An 18,657-nucleotide genomic window follows, 5' to 3' on the forward strand; every position below is an offset into this window, starting at 1 on the left:
GACTAGTCGAGACCTCAGAGCGAATATGGTCACACTGGTTCCACATCACGGGCTCATGACGAAAGCTGCGTGAAGACAGGATCTTCTTATGAGCAGGCAAGATGGAGTCCAAAACCCGCCTTCGAAGGCTTGCATTTGAAGCTGGGTGAAGTTCTAAATTATATATATATACACATACAGAAAGAGCGACATATGCAAAGAGACTATTTTAAAAAAAGGTTGTAGAAAAAAAAGAATGAAAAGATAATGGAATTTTCCCATGAACTTTTGAAACTGTATATTTTATCTGATGTTTTCTAGTCCGTAACTATGAGTTTTCAAAATGAAAAGCTAAAATGCTTTCCAATGATAGCTGAGTATATTTAATAAGCATCACTATGCAATAAAGGATGGTATCTGGATACTCTTTGGTCACGTGCTGTGATGATGTTACCACAAGTGTGTGCAGAGCGGCTGTCTCTGATAGGCAGACCATGTAAAGCACAGGTGTGTGCAGAGCGGCTGTCTCTGATAGGCAGACCATGTAAAGCACAGGTGTGTGCAGAGTGGCTGTCTCTGATAGGCAGACCATGTAAAGCTGCGTCTGAGAGTCCAGTGATCCTCATCTGTTCCTTCCTCTGAGCACTTGCTAGGCTGCTGCCATTCTCTATGTCTTTACTGCATAAAGAAGACTGAAGAAAACCAATGCGTTTGTATTGTGGAGCTGGAGAAGATTACTGCAAGTACTGTGATGGTGCAGGGGTTAAGAGTTGGGCTCCAATCCACATGGTTGGCAGTTTGAAACCACCAGCAACTTTCTATAGATTGGGCAAAACACCAAAAAGATGGTGGCAAAACCAGTGCCCCGTCTGCCTCAAGGCAGGCCTTTTTGGTCACACACTCTTATGCCATCTTTTCAGAACCTCTAAATAGAAAGATTGATTAGCAGTCTGACCTGGTGGAACGAACTCCAAATGCATGATGAGTCGACACTGTCATCAGTTTGGGAGATTGGCAGACTTTCAGAATGGGGTTTGTCATCAATCGACAATTCACCTTTTTAAAAAAGAGAAAACCACGTGCACACATGAGTTTTTTCCTTAGCACAGTCCCCGTCAGCTGTGTTCAACATCGTAACAGTTTCTGCGGCTTTTTTCCTGAGCAGGAAACACAATTTTACAGCTGCAAACTGTTCTTTTAAATCAGCCATCACAAAATAAAACCCACCCCCAAACCCTGAGGTTCTAGCGAAACTGCTTTCACAAAAAAATTCACTGTGACTAGAAATAGCCTTCCCGGGCAATGCCACTGGAGCACGAACTCCGACGGAGTTGCTGGGTGCTTGCCTGAAGGAAAAAACTGTGTACTATGATATCTCCTCTCTGCCAGTATAATTCTGTGGGGTTTTTTGTGGGGGGTACCCCCTCGCAGATTCAGACATAACTAATTGTGAGGATGGTGCAAGGTCAGGTGGTGTTTTGTTCTATTGTCCATCTTCAGAACACATCTATGGCCCCGACAACAACAACAACATCAACATCAACAACAACACAGTCCAATTGCACTTGAAAAATATGCAACTGATTTCCCAGTGGTTGAGAAGAGGAAGGGAGAAGGAGCAGGAGGGAGGAAGAGAAGTGGTAAAGGAGGGGGGGGAGGGGGGAGGAAAAGGGGGAAGAGAAGGGGGAGGGGAAGGGGGAGATGGACAGGGCAGCCACTATAACAGCTGATACATCCACTTGTAGTCAGAATATTAATTCTCACTGCACAAACATTTTGTTTTGAAATTTTCCAAAATAAAAATATTAAGGGAAGGGAAAAGTAAAAAAATATATTACAGATAGTGGTAAATGTCAGCGTGAAAAAGGAAAATCAGGTTACAACCAAATTTACTGCTTCTCAATCTGGGCGCCATCCCTGGGCTTAACGGGTTAGAAAGGTTAGGATAGTTGAAACGGAAGTTCTATGTAAATGTATTTTATATGCGCATGTTCTTATCTTTCATCAGATCCTCAAGGGGCTTTGGCAGACTACTCCCGAAATTTCTAGAAGAATAACCTAAAGAGAACAGACGAGTTGCTGTTCATTTCCAGACACACAGATCAGACTGAAGAGTCAAATGTCAGAGACTAGAAATACCTTGGTGATCATCTAAGCCAATCGCCTCCATATCCAGATGGGGACGTGAAGCCCAGAGAGAGGTCAGTTAGTTTGACTTCAACAAATTGAACACGTTTCACCGGCTCATGCATGACAATGCCCCCCCCCACCCGCATTTCTTTGCTCTGGTGTCACAGGGGGGGATTTTTTCTCCCTCTCCCAGAAAAGCCATCTTGAAACACATAAGCAGACAATGGCCATCCCATGAGTCCTTATTGACAAGGACACGCGTCTTTGTTCAGAACCAGATGACCACAGGCCTACAGAGCTGACTGCAAAGGGAGCTTCGTAGAGGGAGGCCCGGCCGTCTCGGTGGGAGCAGAGGCATTCTCAGCTGGAGGGGAGAAGGAGCAAGCCACTAACTAAGATTGATGGGAGGTGTGAGTCCTGGCAGGCCAAACACAATGCAGGGATGGCCAAGCGGGGGAACAAAATTAGTTTGCAAGATTAGAACGTATTAACACAAGTCAGACAACTGTCATGTCACAGCTCCTCGCCATAATGCTGATTGGCAGGCAAGCATTTCTGATTCCAATGGCCACGGAGGCGAGGCGTCTGCAATCAGTCTCGCATGACATCCTGCCGCTGGCAAATCCCCCCTGCTGGAGAAGTCAGTTTTCCTTAGGAAGCGATGTCCCTCGGGCCGTGTTTGGCAGGACCCCGGGTCAAAGGTACACAGTAACATGGTAGAGGGTAGGGAGGATGTGGCGGCTGTCGAGAACTTCAGCTGCAGAGGAAAGGAGGGCTCTCTGAGCTTCGTGCATCAAGTCCTTCTCGATCACTCGCAGGCCTGGCACCAGGATGAGCATGGCAAAGATGAGCATGTGAACGAAGCCATCACCCCAACCCTCGAGGAACGTTCAAGCTCATTGGCCAGACCAGCCCTACACAATGATGAGGTCTGAAGGACAAGGAATGACTCGAAGCAGACTGGAGTCAGTACGATCATCTCTGCCCAGGCCCGGCCAGCTGAGTCTAACTAAGCATACCACGTCTCTCCAGAGTGCCCCGATCAGGCTCCTCCCAGGGCTGAAAGCAAGTTGCTGATCAACAGAACAGTGTTCGTTGCCATTCACACTAGAGGAATTTAGAGATAGGTGTGACTAACTAATATTCAAGATCCTGGAAGAAATGCTTTGTTCTTTTGCTCATGTTGTCTGAAACTTTGGGGATGGACTTTCTAAGTTGATTTGATTACATGGTAAGCACAAAAGAATACATGTAAAATGTAGGTATGTATACTAGTGAGAGAAGGACAGGTCATACTGTGATAACAAGCCATCCTAAAATGTCAATGTCTCCACACAACACAGGTGCATTTCTCACCGGCAAGAAGCCCACTGCTACCCAGGCACTTCTCCAGGTTAACTCTTCTCCAACCAGTGGTGTATTGATCCAGGCGGCTTTAGTCTTGTGGATCCCCCAGTTCAATATGAGACCATAGAAAATAATCAGCTGGGGGGTTACACACTCTTTTATATTTTTGTCCCAAACCGTTCTCTCTCTCTCTCTCTTACACACACACACACACACACACACACACACACACACACACACACACACTGTCTGCTTACAGCTCATGGACTTGAACCAGTTAACATAAACTTGCCTAAATGCACGGGGTGAAGGCTAAGCGAGAACAGCTGGATGGCACTGCCACGCGATGTGAGCGAACCTCTAACTTCAGCAAGACATTGTCTTCAGAGTGTGACTTCCCCTTCAACAGCCCACCTGTTCCTTCCAGAGACATTAGACTGTTTCCTTCTTCCTAGGAACCTACTTGATTTCAGTGTTTATCCTACCCTGTTTTCCTTTGTCGTTTAACCTTGCGTGGTCATATTTTAGCCTATTATTCTGTTTGGCATTTTTCGACCTTCATATGCATGGACTCATGTCCTCTTAACTTTGCAGCTTCACTTCCTTTCCCTATTCGTCCCTAGGCCATCGTTTGTACATGGCTGCACTTGTTTATTATTTTCTTCTTTTAGAGATTCCCACTGAAGGAATCTAGCAGTGTGCCCATGATATTGTCGAGTGGACATTTTGTTCACTCCCGTGTTTAGTTTACTACATAGGATTCTGATAGGTATGTTCTTAAATACAAGGTAGGGTAAGTGGGGGGGGGGGAGTAAAACCTTAAAACATTTTCATATAATATCAAAATGTGATGCTATTAGTTTATAACTTCTCAGCATATCCTCCACCCATACACGTGAGAAGTTAGTGTTCCCATCCTTCAACATTTCCCTGGGGAATTCTACACTCCCTGAAGCACAGCAGTCTGGGTATCCTAGTGGAAGTCCAATCATGTTCCTTTTAAGGGTTCCTTGAGTTTGGGGAACAAAGAAAAATCTGTGGGGCAAGATTGGGGCTGTAGGGTGGATGAGGTAAGGCTTCTGGATGAACTCCTCATAGCCCTTGCTATCCTCAAATAATTAGCAAGTGCATCGTCATCCTGGAGCCGCGGGGGGTGGGGATGGCAGGGGGGGTCACAGCCCAACTTTCCTGTCCTTTTCTCAAAACTTGCTCATAATAAGCCCTGTGATCACCCTATGTCCTTCAAGAAAATCTACAAAGATTAACCCTTTGGAATCCCAAAAGGCAGTTGGTCTAACCCAGTGATTCTCAACCTGTGGGTTGTGACCCCTTTGGGGGTCGAACAACCCTTTCACAGGGGTCACCTAAGACCATCGAAAAACACATATTTCCAATGGTTTTAGGAACCGAGACACCGCTCCTCTATCTGTCTCCAGGCAGTTCCGCCCACATGCTGATACACCCACATACTAGTGCCCGGCATAAAGACTGTTACTCAGGCTGTGCCGTGCTTCAAGACAAAATTTCATTTATTTGTCATTAGAAATAAATACTTCACAATATATAATTACATATTATTTTTGTGATTCATCACTATGCTTTTATGATGTTCAATTTGTAACCTTGAAAATACATCCTGCACATCAGATATTTACATGAGGATTCATAACAGTAGCAAAATTACAGTTATGAAGTAGCAACGAAAATAATTTTATGGTTGGGGGTCACCACCACATGAGGAAGTGTATGAAAGGGCTGTGGCATGAGGAAGGTTGAGAACCACTGGTCTACCCTGAGCTGAATAGAACTAGTCTATCCGATACCCTAAGAAGTCACAATTGTGATGGGCTCTTTGTTTTGAAGGCACCCTAATGACACTGAGACAGTCTGTGACTGAGAGAATGTCTCTGTGCCCATCCCCAGGGGCACAGACAGGACATTTTTCACTTGGCGTAAACCCACGTATGCGTTGAAATCCTAGGAGCCAGCCTTTTCTTCCTACACTCAAGTGCGTCCTGATGAGCTCAGGGCAACACTTCTCCACCGAAAGTCATCTCAGATGGACTGTCTGGAATGCACGCAGGCGTGATCAGTAAGGAAGATGTTGAATATGTGATTCCAAACAGATTGTAACTCCGTAAGTCAAGATAAGGCCTTCATGAGTTTGAAAACTACATGGATAAATAAATGCATCAAAAGAATACTAAGTGTTCCTGAAGCTTTGAATGTATTCAAGTTCAAGTGGTCTGCGGTCCTGTGGGGAGCCCTGGTGATATATGCATTGGGCTGCTAATAGGCAGGTCAGCAGGTCAAATCCACAATCCACTCTACAGAAAGGTGAGACTGGCTGCTCTGGTAAAGAATGGGCGGTTCTACGGTGCCCTACAGGGTCACACGGAGCAGTGCAGATGGCCCTTCATGGAAAGCCTCCTTGGTGAAATGTCATGGATTGCTAGCTGCTATGGCCGTCCATCGTGAGACAGATTTAGACGGCTAATCTGACTGTTAATGTGGAAATAGTTACTTCCTATCTCTAGAAAACCATAGATCTTAGGTATATGGACATAATTTCAATTCTCTTAAAGCTAAATGATCAAGGGATGAACAAAAGAGATGCACAATAGGATGCCCAGTGGGGTGATGGCCACAAGACGACCCCTTTACTTAGTAAAAGCTGTCTTCCTTACAGGCCAGGGTTTTCGTCACCACTGGGTTTGAAGAAACTTCCAAAAGACTGTGTAAAGGAAAAGATTGCAAATGACACCAAGCATTCCAATGGCCCCGGAAGAAGAAAAAGGCATCCAATCATAAATGAGGGATATTAAAAGTCCTCTGGAGAACCGAGGCATGCAACCATTCGACTGTAAGTGCCTGAAGATGGTGGGGAAGCCTTGGCCTTTTGACTCCAGACGGGAAAAAGAGAAACTAACGTTTCAAGAGAAGGGTTAAAATATGTAGGAAAAGTCATGGAGTCTCATAACTGCAGCTAATTGGATGTTTACTAAGCTACTTTAATATATAATAAGCAAAGATTTCATCAAAATATCTATTCCAAAAGGGATAATTGAGTATTCTCAGTGGAGGAGGCAAAAGATCACCTCATTGATACAATGATAACTGCTAAGAAAATGCATAATTTTTTAAGACAAAAATTTTGACATGTTGAGTAGAGTATCATGGTTTCACAAGTAGTGACTACTGGTTAATTTTATCATAAGGAATTCAGATTTACCAGAAATGAATTCAGAAATGTGAACATTACGGATCATCCAGTATTTCTATGCATGAATAACAGATGTGACATTTGCTGTATCCATTTGAAGTAGGTAATGTAGGTATTTAGAGTAATTATTACTTTCAAATAGCATTTGTTCAAGACATTAAGCTATAAGGAACACTTCCATGGTGTGTAGACGGACCATATAATCATCTGTGAGCATCTCTGTTTCCATGACCACTGTTCACAAAGTACTATCCTCAAAATGCCGTGACTGGGTGACCAACACACAATGGAGACAAACCTGGGTAATCAGGTAACTCACATGTGTGAACAATAAATAACTTGGAACTTAAAGTATCTAATTTCTTAGATCATAGCAACTCCACTTTTGTGGCTTTGTTTCTTCTGGGTGACTGAAGACAAATACTATTTACAGTCTAAATTACAGCTTATACCTGATACCGCTTGTTTCTAAACATGATCTGATATTTTGGTGGCTAGTACTTCTGTCATCTTCATTTTCAGTCTCTTAAATCTAATAGAATGAATGAACCTTTACTAATCAGGATCATTATCACTTTAAAGAGAATCATTGGAATCCATTCCATGAAGATCAAGGTTTATTCTGCATTTTAATGGTTTTACAGGAAGAAAGGTTTTTCTGATTACATCAAGTTGATCTTTTGATTGTTTATGAATATCTGAATTCTTTTTTTTCATAGAAAGGCAACTTCTTTCTATTCAACTGCTTTCTGCCAAGAAGAAGTAATAGCAATTGCACTTGATGCTCACCCGAAGGAATCAAAAACTTGAAATGATTCTGGGATATTAAACATCAGTCATGTGAGGACAATGAATAACCTGGAGAGAGTTTGGAGGACACAGAGCCAGGAGATAGAATTCAAGCCGAACCTGGTGTTCTCCCTGAACTGAGAAGAACATGGGCGTTTAAGGAGCCGGAGGCAGCTAGAGGTCACAGGGAAGATGACAGGAGCTGAGAGGGTGGCACAAGAGATAGAGTTTTCTGGAGATCAGAACTGCATGTGACCTATGAGAGCAGGTGAAGTATCTACCTAGAGAAAGAACCACAAAACGGACTAGTGTTAACAGCATTTGACACAGGGCCAGGAAGACAGAAAGCACCCAGAATGTAAAAATCTCATAAATCACGAGACATCTGTCTCAGTAGCAGGGAAAATTTACCGCAGACCATTTGTAACACTAATGACTAATGCTAAAATATTTTCTAAAAGAATTGTACCAATGCATTATTATAGTCCTACAGATAAGAACAGACAGTCCTGTTTTCTCTAACAGTGCTTATAAGAAAGTTTTAAACAGTTACCAAATAACTATGCCCATAACAAAATTCAAGAACAATTTACAGGGATAAAAAATGTATGCAGTACCCCAAAGGGTGAAATTCATAATGTCTTACATCCAATTGATAATAACCAAGTAGGCAAGGAAGCATGACATAGGTCCCATAATAGAATATTTAATTAATAGAAACAGATATTTATGGTAAGTAAATATTTAATAGCACAGTATCTCATTCTTTTTAAAAGACCATTTATTGGGGGCTCTTATAGCTCTAATAACAATCTATACATCAATTGTATCAGGCACATTTGTACATATGTTGCCATCATCATTTTCAAAACGTTTTCTTTCTACTTGAAGCCTTGGCATCAGCTCTTTTTTTCCCTTCCCTCCCCGACCCATACCTCATAACCCCTTGATAAATTATAAATTTATTATTTTCATATCTTACACGGCTGTCTTCCTTCACCCATATGTCTGTTGTTCATCCCCACTCAGGGGTCGGGGGGCGATTATACATTGATCCTTGTGATCATTTTCCCCTTATCGCTCATCTCTTCCCCACTTTCTCCCTACCCTCATGGAATCGCTACTCCCATTACTTTTCCTAAGGAGTTCATCTGTCCTGGATTCCATGTGTCGAGAGCACCAATCTGTACCAGTGTACCTGCTCGGGTCTAGCTGGAGTTGTAAGGTAGAACTGGGTCATGATAGTGGGGATAGGGGGAAGCATTAACGAACTAGAGGGATGTTGTATGTTTTACTGGTGCTTTTTTGGCTAGTTCATCCCTTCCCTGTGACTCTTCTGTGAGGAGATGTCCAATTGTTTACAGATGGGCTTAGAGTTTCCACTCCCTTGTTTGCATCCATATGATTGTTTTGGGCTTTCTGATACCTGATACCTGATCCCATTGACACCTCGTGATCACACAGTCTGATGTGCCTCTTCTATGTGGTCTTTGTTGCTTTCCTGCTACATGGCCAGTTGTTTACCTTCAATCCTTTAAGACTCCAGATGCTATATATCTTAATAGCTGGGTACCATCAGCTTTCTTAATCACATTTGCTTATGCACCCATTTTGTCTTCAGCAATTATGTTGGGAAAGAGAGTATCACAGAATGCCAGGTTATTAGAACAAAGTGTTCTTGCATTGAGGGAAGAATTGAGTAGAGGCCAAATGTCCATCTGCTATCTTATTACTTAACCTATAAATATATGCACATAGACCTATATCCCTATCCATAGATATATGTATATATTTACATATGTGCGTGCCTATATTTAGACCTCTATAAATGTCTTTTGCTTCCTAGTTCTTTCCTCTATTCCCTTTTACTTTGCTCCTGTCCCACTATCATGTTCAACCTTCATTCGGCTCTCAGTCATTCTTCTAGGCTACGTTCACTTGATCAAATCCCACCAGGCATTCTACATCCTCCTCGCCATCTATTTTAGATGACTTATTATTTCCTTGTCCCTGGCTTTACTGGCTCCCTCCTTCCTTTCCCCAGCCTCCCCCTCTCCCATGTCTCCTCGAACCATCGTTCTGTTGTTTTCTCCTCGGAATTGTTAATTCTGTCTATCTTATATAGATAGACATGGGGGGGGGTAGCCTATAAATAGTTCTAGGTCAGTCTTTCATGAATGTTTTCCAATCAAGTCTGATGAGGTCTCAAGCCCGGCCCCCGACGTCTAGTTTCGGGATTCCTCGGGGACTTCTTTGCTTTGCGCCCTTTGCTGCTCTATTGTGTTCCCTTTGTGTTTCACCCAGGTGTGTGGGGAGTCAGACCAGGAATGATTCCTCCACTGTGTTTCCAGTGCTGTCCCTGCAGCACTATGGGTCGGTGAGGGGACGTCGTGTCTCCTGGTGGGGCCGGCCCTATGATCCTCTCTGTATAGAATATCTTACATCCAATTAGTAATCAGCTAGGCAAGGAAACATGAAATGAGACCCATAATGGAATATTTAATTACCATAATAGAAACAGGTTTTTTAAAGGATAATATTATAGAAGTAGTAGAAAATAGTAATTATAACTACTTACCCTATTTGGAGAAAGCAGAGAAAAGGCAGAGCATGTGAACAAATGAGAGAGGAGACAGAACTTATTAAGACATCGAAGCTATTGAAAAACATGCACAAATGGACACTTAGAGATACACCCTTCAAGTCTGAAATGTGAAATATATTGGAAGAGATTAATAGCAGATTTAGACATTGCAGCAGAAAATAGGAGTGACTTAGAAGTTTCCTAAGATAAAACACAGCTTTAAAAAATGAGAGACTAGGAATAAAGTCATGAACTTTTTGAACAGAGCATGCATGATCTATGGGAACATTTCTCAGCCACTCTATTGATAAACAATATAGGGCAATGGTTGACAACAAGCCAAGGACATTTCTGTCAAAGAATATGTGCATACATTTTTGCTTATCATACAACTAAAAATTACTCTTATTTGAACTTGTGATATGAATATTTTAATAACAAAATATTTTCCTAAATAGTTCGCTTCCCCAATACATACTCCTGCAAGCAACCTGAGGGCGACCATCACTCCGCTTCTTTGCCAGTACTTGGTAATACCAGGCATCTTCATGTTTTCTTACACCCTCTGGGGACAATACTATGACTATAATTTAAATTTGCCTTTCCCTATTGCTAATAAACAATTGAAATTGACCATCATTTAATATATATTAATTCAAGTTCCCATTCTGACCTTTTAGGGGCCTCGACCTATTTTTCTTTTTCTCTTTTCCTTTTTGTACAGAAACTATTTCTTGATACTCTGCATATAAATCACTTTGCACAGTATTATTAGACAACCTCCTTTTTGTCTAGTAAAGCGTTCTGCCTTGAGATTTATTGGGCTTATTATTTATATGACTACATCAGCCTGCTTGGCTAGCATCTATATGAAAGATATTTTTCTGTATGGTTTTTCTCATTTGTCCTTCATCCTTTTAAAATCTAGCTTCAACATCATTATGTTAACCAAAACATTAGTTCATACTCAATGAAAGTACTGAAACATCTATTTGAGATTACATTTGTCATATTATATTGTGCTTTCTATCTGGCCTTTCTATTCTGTCTTCTGTTTCTCTCCCTCTCTTATTTTTCTTAGATTTTTCTTATCATTAATACCTGTTACTATGAAAATAGACTCTGAGGGTCCATATAAAATGTCGAGTACATTAGTAAGTTATAATCTATTTCAGAAGGCTTCTTAAACAGAAATAATTTGAGAAATGGCTTGTTTCCAACAAAAGACAAATAAGAATACATTTTTCTTTTTAAATATTTTCAACTCAAATCTGATAACTTCTTATATTGGGAAGTCATGAAGTAGAAGGGTTTAAAACTTGATTATTTATTTTTTTATGATCAATAGTTTCTTTCCAAGAAAAAATTAATTAAATATTACAATGAGCTACAGAAACAATGCTTATACATTTATACCATCGTGGAATTCTGTTGATTGATTTGCTTAAGATAATTCACAAAAAGTTTGCCTGTTACACAAACTATATGTAGAAAAGTTATACAATTCCCTTTCTTGTCTTTATTAAGCAAGGATAAATTATAGCGACTCAGATATTTATAAGAGTGCAGCTAGCAATTGGCAAATTGTCGAGTAACCAAATATGGTCTCTTCGTTATCTAAATGGAGTCCTGTTGGCATTTGAACCTCCACTCACATCTTTGCAGACTCTCCAGGGACCCAGGAGAGTTTGAATCCAGAGAGAGATCCAAGCAATGAATTTGCATCTAGAATGCAGTGGATCAGAAGCGGACACATTTCTGGGCAAAACAATTGCCGCGTTGCACTCTGAAAACAAAGACTGTTCTGCATGGCTGCCACATGGTCCCTTCCTCCCTCTTTCGAATTTGACAAGCAAATTGGCATTTGTGTTGCTGAGACTGTCATAGAATAGTGATTGTTAATTATACCCTAGATGTCCTGCTCATTCTGCCATGGGTATATTATGCTAAATGCATGCAGTGAGCAAAAGATCCTAAATTTTATTTCAAGATGCTTATCTCAGCATACTGAGCATCCCACCCTAAAGCCAAAAACTCATCAAAGGGCCAGTGGGGGTTCTCTGACTCCAAAATTGCTGGTTCAAACTTCGACCAGGAAATATTCCTCAGGTCCAGCAGATGTCAGTATAAATTCTTCAGATTGTCCACTTACAGTATTAACACGTCAAATGATCTCACCTATTATCCTATAGAGCTATCTCCAGACAGCATATTGTATAAGCTTTAGCTTCAGAAACAGAAGGTCTCCCATAAGGAGATTCTTGCTAACTGGTAAAATTCTGACCTTATATCTCAACGCCAAAGTTGTCTGAATGACACAGTCTCCATTATAACCCTTCATGGTACGAGACAAATTAATTAAAGTGTCTAAAAGTCAATCTAGTCTCAGTTATCTGGTTTCCTCTGCAGAACCCAGTTGGACCGATTCTCAGACTTACCCAGCAGACTCTTCCTGTATCACCAAAGATGGGACAAGGCTTTGCATTTCTTATGGATGAAGAATCAGCAGCTAAAATGCTATTGCCATGACCATCTTGGTGTCGTCAACCCCCAGCTCATGGGACACTCCCCCCCACCCCCTGCCATGCACAATGGAACAAGACATCACCCAGCCCTGTTCCTCCCACATGATCAGTGACAGAGTAAGCTGTGTGAATGACTGCTTTTCAAAAGTAGATTTTCAGGTCTATCCTACTACTCTCTCTTAATCTGGAAGCTGAACAGAAACCCGGTCGGCATGACAGCAAGGTATAAGCCTCCACGGACAGGAGGTGGCAGAGCCTTAGCTAGAAATCAAACCTGGGTCTTCTGTGAAAAGTAAGAGTTCTCCTACGGAACCACCATTGCCCCTACATCTTGAGATGTACTGAAACTCTCCTCTGAACACGTTTTAAAAATTCATTTTGGAGTCTTTTATATATATATTTAATAAATCATTTTACTGGGGTCTTTTACAGTTTATAACAACTGTGTACATCCTTCTTTAACTCTTTTTTTCCCCTCAATAGTATGTGTTTGAGCTCTGGTGCTGCTGTCAGATAAGCATTAGAATACTAACCAAAGGCCAACAGTTCAAACTCACCAGCCACTTCTTGGGAGAAAGAAGAGGTTATCTGCACTAAAAAAGATGTACAGCCTCAAACATGTTGTAAGTTCACTATGAGTTGACATCATCTCATTGGTTGTGGGTTTGTGTGTTAAAGAAGTATCCATAAGACAATTTTGTCAGGATGATTGACAATATTCCAACTGTATGAATAGGCCATCATCAATCACTTTTTAATACTAAAACTAAAACTATCCACAAGACTCACTATTCCATCTGATCCGTAAGCAGCAATGGCGGGCTCTGCTAGGATTTTGTGGAGGTGTATCTGTGTTGTTGTGGCTGCCATTTTGGGTGACCCTATAGTACTCTGATTTCAGGCCACAGCAGGCTCAAATATGTATATTTTTTACAATTAAAAAATAATTTTACTGGGGGTTCTTACAGCTATGATAACAAACCATAATCAATTCTATCCAGCAACCTTGTACTTAGGTTGGCATCCTTTTCAAAACATTGTCTTTCCACTTGAGCCCTTTGATATCAGCTCCCCCTTTTCCCCTCCCACAGTAGGCTCAAGTAAGGAATTGTCAGACGGCAGGGGCAGTGCCACTTAGCTCTTGGGGAATGTCATTAAGCAACCAAGAAGAGAGGAAAGAATATTTTCATGGATGGCTCAGTCTTAAGAGTGTGACTTTGTTCTGGGAAAGGCCTAGGACAAGGGCTGAAAGTCTGGCCCTAGTAGGAAGTGTACTTAAGAGGGACAGCGAAGGGTGTAGCCCACTCACTGGCTCTCCTGGACAGGAGGAAGGAGATTGATGGCCCTGTCCCTTGGTCAAAGGTGGCAGTGAGCAGCCAACCCTGCAAAGGGGAGTTAATTAGTAACCTGAAAGGTGCAGAAAGCCCCCCTGGGTCTTCCTGCAATGAAATCACCTGGAGCCTCATCTGGTCAGCTGGGTTCCACTTTCTCCAAGGCGTTAGCCATGGCTGACCTGCGACACAGCAAAGGGATGGGGATCTCGGTCTCTAAGGCCAATGAACCAGCACACATGGGTTGGGTTCGTGTGGTCAACCATGGGGAGGAAAGGAAGACCCAGCAGCGTGTCCAGGCCCTTCTCCAGGATGTCCAACGCAGGTGCCAAGAGATAGACAAGGAAAAGGCAGTGCTGGCAGCATTCTTGGCGAAAGTGAAAATGTCCACTGGCCACTGGTCTCAGAGCTGCCGGCATGCACGGAGGGCAGGGGCTCCCAGAGGACCAAGCCCGGCCAAAGAGAAGTTGACTGCCATCCCCAGGGCCCCTGTGTTCCCGTCTGATGGTAGAACTCCTGTATATTAACACCTTCCTCTCTGCGAAGGTTCCCTTTGTCAGGGAAGAGCCATCTCACTCCCAAACGCTGGCTCTGGAGGTAAATGCTGAAAAGTCTGATGGGATTTACTCTCACAGGTGGGAGTTGAATTTTAAAGAATGACTTCCTACTTGTCTTGCCTGAGAGCTACCTGGGAAAGGATGTTCAGTCCAAAGGCCTTTCCAGAGTCATGTTTAAAGTGTGGGAAATCTGAAAATATCAGCCTGGCGGTGTATTTCTTCAGGCGGCAGGGGGGTTGCTGTTGTAATTCACGGGACAAGCCATCTCAACGGAACCCCTCCGACGAACTATCAGCTGGAAGGAGGGGACTTTAATGTGAGTTCATGTTCCGTTAGATGTGACCATGTTTGAGACTGAAAGAATAAATGTTTCAAAGACGTTGAAAAGTGGTGAGCCTCCCTCTAGGAGTATTTGCCTTCAACAGAAAGCACTGGGTGGGAGCGGATCAGTAGTCGAGGTTAAACTATGGGGCAAATGCCTTGAAAGCAGTGAAAAGGCTCTAGTGTGCTCTCTTCTCCCTCCCCTCCCCCTTCTCCTCCTGTGTGTGTGTGTGTGTGTGTGTGTGTGTGTGTCTGTGTGTGTGCATGTGCATGTCTGTGTGTCCTGGAACTGTATTCTAATAGAAGGTAGTTGTTTTTTAACCTCTTCTGAAAGTTTAGTGACCCTATGATTGTGTCAATATTAAAAATATATTCATTTTTCTTCTCTTCCCACTGTGCTCATTGAGAACAAAAGAAAAAATATTTAATACATAATTTACAGGTTGAGGGACAGGCACAGAGGGAGAGGACAGACCAAGCTCAATGATGCATACAATGTACCAACATAAAGAAGGGGGAAGGAGGGGCAAGAGTGGGGGAGGAGAAAAGGGGGAGGGAGATGAAGACAAGGAGGGGAATAGGGCATTAATTCACCATGAATCCACCACGGGAGGGCACTGTTTATGTCTCCACAGGAAAGGGAGGGAGGGACCAGACCTCAACCTGGTGCACCAAACCTTGAGGGCAACATACCGGCACGAAGCAGTGAGCTAACAGAGAGGACTGTGGATCTGGCCCCTATCCCAGTTACATTGACCACTCCCTGTCCAGAAGAATGCAATACAGAGGACAGCCCAGGAAGATATAGCCCAGGGAGAGGGACAGGTCTGCCCAGACCACAGGGGAGCAAACTAAGAGGGAAAGAGAGAGAGATGGGGCGGGGGGAGAGAGAGAGAAGAGAAAGATTGAGAGAATGAACAGTATCCTGGCCCACCAAGCTTCAAGGACGAGATTTCCACTTGGAGCGGCCAATGCACAGAGAGGACTGTAGGGTCAGCCTCACCACAAGACACGACATCCCCTTACTGACCCACAGAGCTGCTGGGGCAGCACTGCATACACATTGTGGAGATTGTGCTTGGTTTGACGTGCCCGCCACACACACACACCAGGGTGTAACATGAAGAGAGTTCAACGGAGAAAAAAAGGAGAGCAAAGCAACGAAGTCCCCAAATAATTCTGAAAATAGATTTTTGTCTCAGGGGGCAGGGCTTGGCACCTCATCAGACCCAATCAGAAAACACAAAAGGGTCAGCAGACAGGCCTGGAACTATTTCCAGAGGTGCTCCTTGCTTGTTCTCTCTCTCTCTCTCTCTCTCTCTCTCTCTCTCTCTCTCTTTTCTTTGCCTTCTTTTTCCGTTGTCTATCTACATAAGATAGGTAGGATAAACAATCCCAAGGAGAAAACAATGGGACCAACAGTTCTGGGGAGCCGGGGAGAGCAGGAGGTGGGTGAAAGGGAGGGGCGCTAACAAACCCAGGGACAAGGGAACAGCACAACGAGATCTGAAATTGATGGGAGGAGAGCATAGCACGCCTGGGGGTTTGGATCAAGTGAAATGGAGCTCAGAGGAATGACTGACAGCGAATGAAGGTTGAACATGATAGTGGGATAGGAGGAAAGTAGAAAGAAATAGAGGAAAGAACTAGGAGGCAAAAGACATTCATTTATAGAATTATAAACATTGCACATGTATATATATTAATATATAATTCTAGGGATACAGGTCTATGTAGTTATATTTATAGGTTAACTCTTAAGGTGGCAGATGGATATTTGGCCTCTACTCAAGGCCTCCCTCCACACAAGAACATTTTGTTCTAATAACTTGGCATTCTATGACGGTCACGTTCCCGACACGATCGCTGAAGACAAAGCGGGTGTATAAGCAAATGCGGTGAAAAACGCCCATGGTGCCCGACTATTACAAGATATAGTGTCTGGGATCTTAAAGGCTTGAAGATAAACAACTGGCCAACTAGTAAGGAAGCAACAAAGTTCACGTGGAAGAAGCACACCAACCCGTGTAATCACGAGGTGTCGACAGGATCAGGTATCAGGCATCAGAAGACCCCAAACAAACAACCATTTTGATATGAAAGAGGGAGATCAGAATGGAGACCCAAAGCCCATCCATAGACAATTGGACACCTCCTCACAGAAGGGTCACAAAGAAGAGACAAGCCAGCCAGGGTTCAGTACAGCACCGATGAAACACACACCATTCCTCTAGTTCTGTAATGATTCCCCACGTCACCCGCCACTATCATGACCCCAGTTATATGTTAAAAATCTGGCTAGACCAGAGCATGTACACTGGTACAGATAAGAGCTCTTGATACACAGAATCCAGGACAGATAAACCCCTCAGGAACAATAATATGAGAGTAGTGATACCATGACGGTAGAGGGAAGGTGGGGGAAGAAATGAGGACTTATCCCAATGATCATTGTACAACACTCCCCCCCACCCTAGGGGATGAACAACAAAAAGTGGGTGAAGGGAGACAGTAGGCGGTGCAAAATATGAAAATAAAAAATAATTTATAAATTATCAAGGGTTCACAAGGGTAGGAAGGTGGTGGAAGGAGGGGAAAAAGAGGAGCTGATACTAAGGGTTCGAGAAAATGTTTTGGAAATTATGATGTCAACATTAAGTACAGATATGTTTGATACAATTGATGCACGAATTGTTATAAGAGCTTTAAAAGCCCTCAATTAATTGATTATAAAAATAAAAGTAAAATAAAACCCCAAAGGTAAACCATTAAAAAATACATTATATACAAATGGACTTTGAGTTGCACTTAATTCTAAGCCCTAAACTAAGAACAATTAGTGATTAGGATCAATACTTACCCTCAGGAATTGATCTCTTAAGAAATGGGTGCTATAATAAAAAGTGATGAAGAAATTTGATTTTTTAATGTGTAAAAAAGTAATACTAACTATTTAACAGGATTGTTTTGGAAATTTAATTTAAAAATGTATATAGTACCTAGTAAAGAATTTAACAGCAACTATGGTGAGGGGGGAAAATAAAACTACCTGCCATCAAGTTAATTCTGATTCATAGCGACCTTAAAGAGTTATAGTTTATACAGGGACACTTCTATTTTGGCCTGTAGAGTCATTATGAAGACAGTAGCATGATCTTCACCTATAATATGGCCATGCAAATGAAGTGCACATATAGCATGCACAGAAAACTGATGTGCCAGGGACAGTCACAGAGTGTGAAAACAAACCAACCCTGTATAATACAGTCTCTATACATAGAAATACAGCAATGGTTCTTGAGCCTTCCTGGATCCAAGCCCCACCTCTTCCACTAACTTGCTGTTTGATTTTTGGCACTTATCTTTCCACCTAAGTATATTCAAAAGGAACCAAATACTAGCCATTGAGTTAATTCTGACTCATATTGACTCTCTAGAAAGGAGTAGAATTGTGCCTTAGGGTTTCCAAGACTGTAAATACATACGAGAGTAAACAGCTTCATCTTTGTCCTGTAGATCAACTGATGGGTTTGCTCCTCCAACCATTAAGTGAGCAATTCCACTTCCCCCCACTACTCCTCCAGGGACCCTTGAAGAATGTAGAGGTGTATTATATAGTCTTTATATCTCCCATAGGATTGATAGTCTCTGTTTCTATCATGCATTTAAGACACACTCCAAAGGTCCAGCTAACCTGAATAAATGCTATTAACCATAGCATATTTTATCGAACATTTGCGACAGAATGTTATTCTAAGATTTTCATGTATGAGCACATTAAATTCTACCAGCAGTTCTTTGATTAAGGATTTATCATTATTCCATCCCATAGATGAGGAAAGTAAGGTATTAAGAGATTATGCATCTGTGG

The sequence above is a fragment of the Tenrec ecaudatus genome, chromosome 4 (genome assembly GCF_050624435.1).
Source record: "Tenrec ecaudatus isolate mTenEca1 chromosome 4, mTenEca1.hap1, whole genome shotgun sequence".
Lineage (NCBI taxonomy): Eukaryota > Metazoa > Chordata > Mammalia > Afrosoricida > Tenrecidae > Tenrec > Tenrec ecaudatus.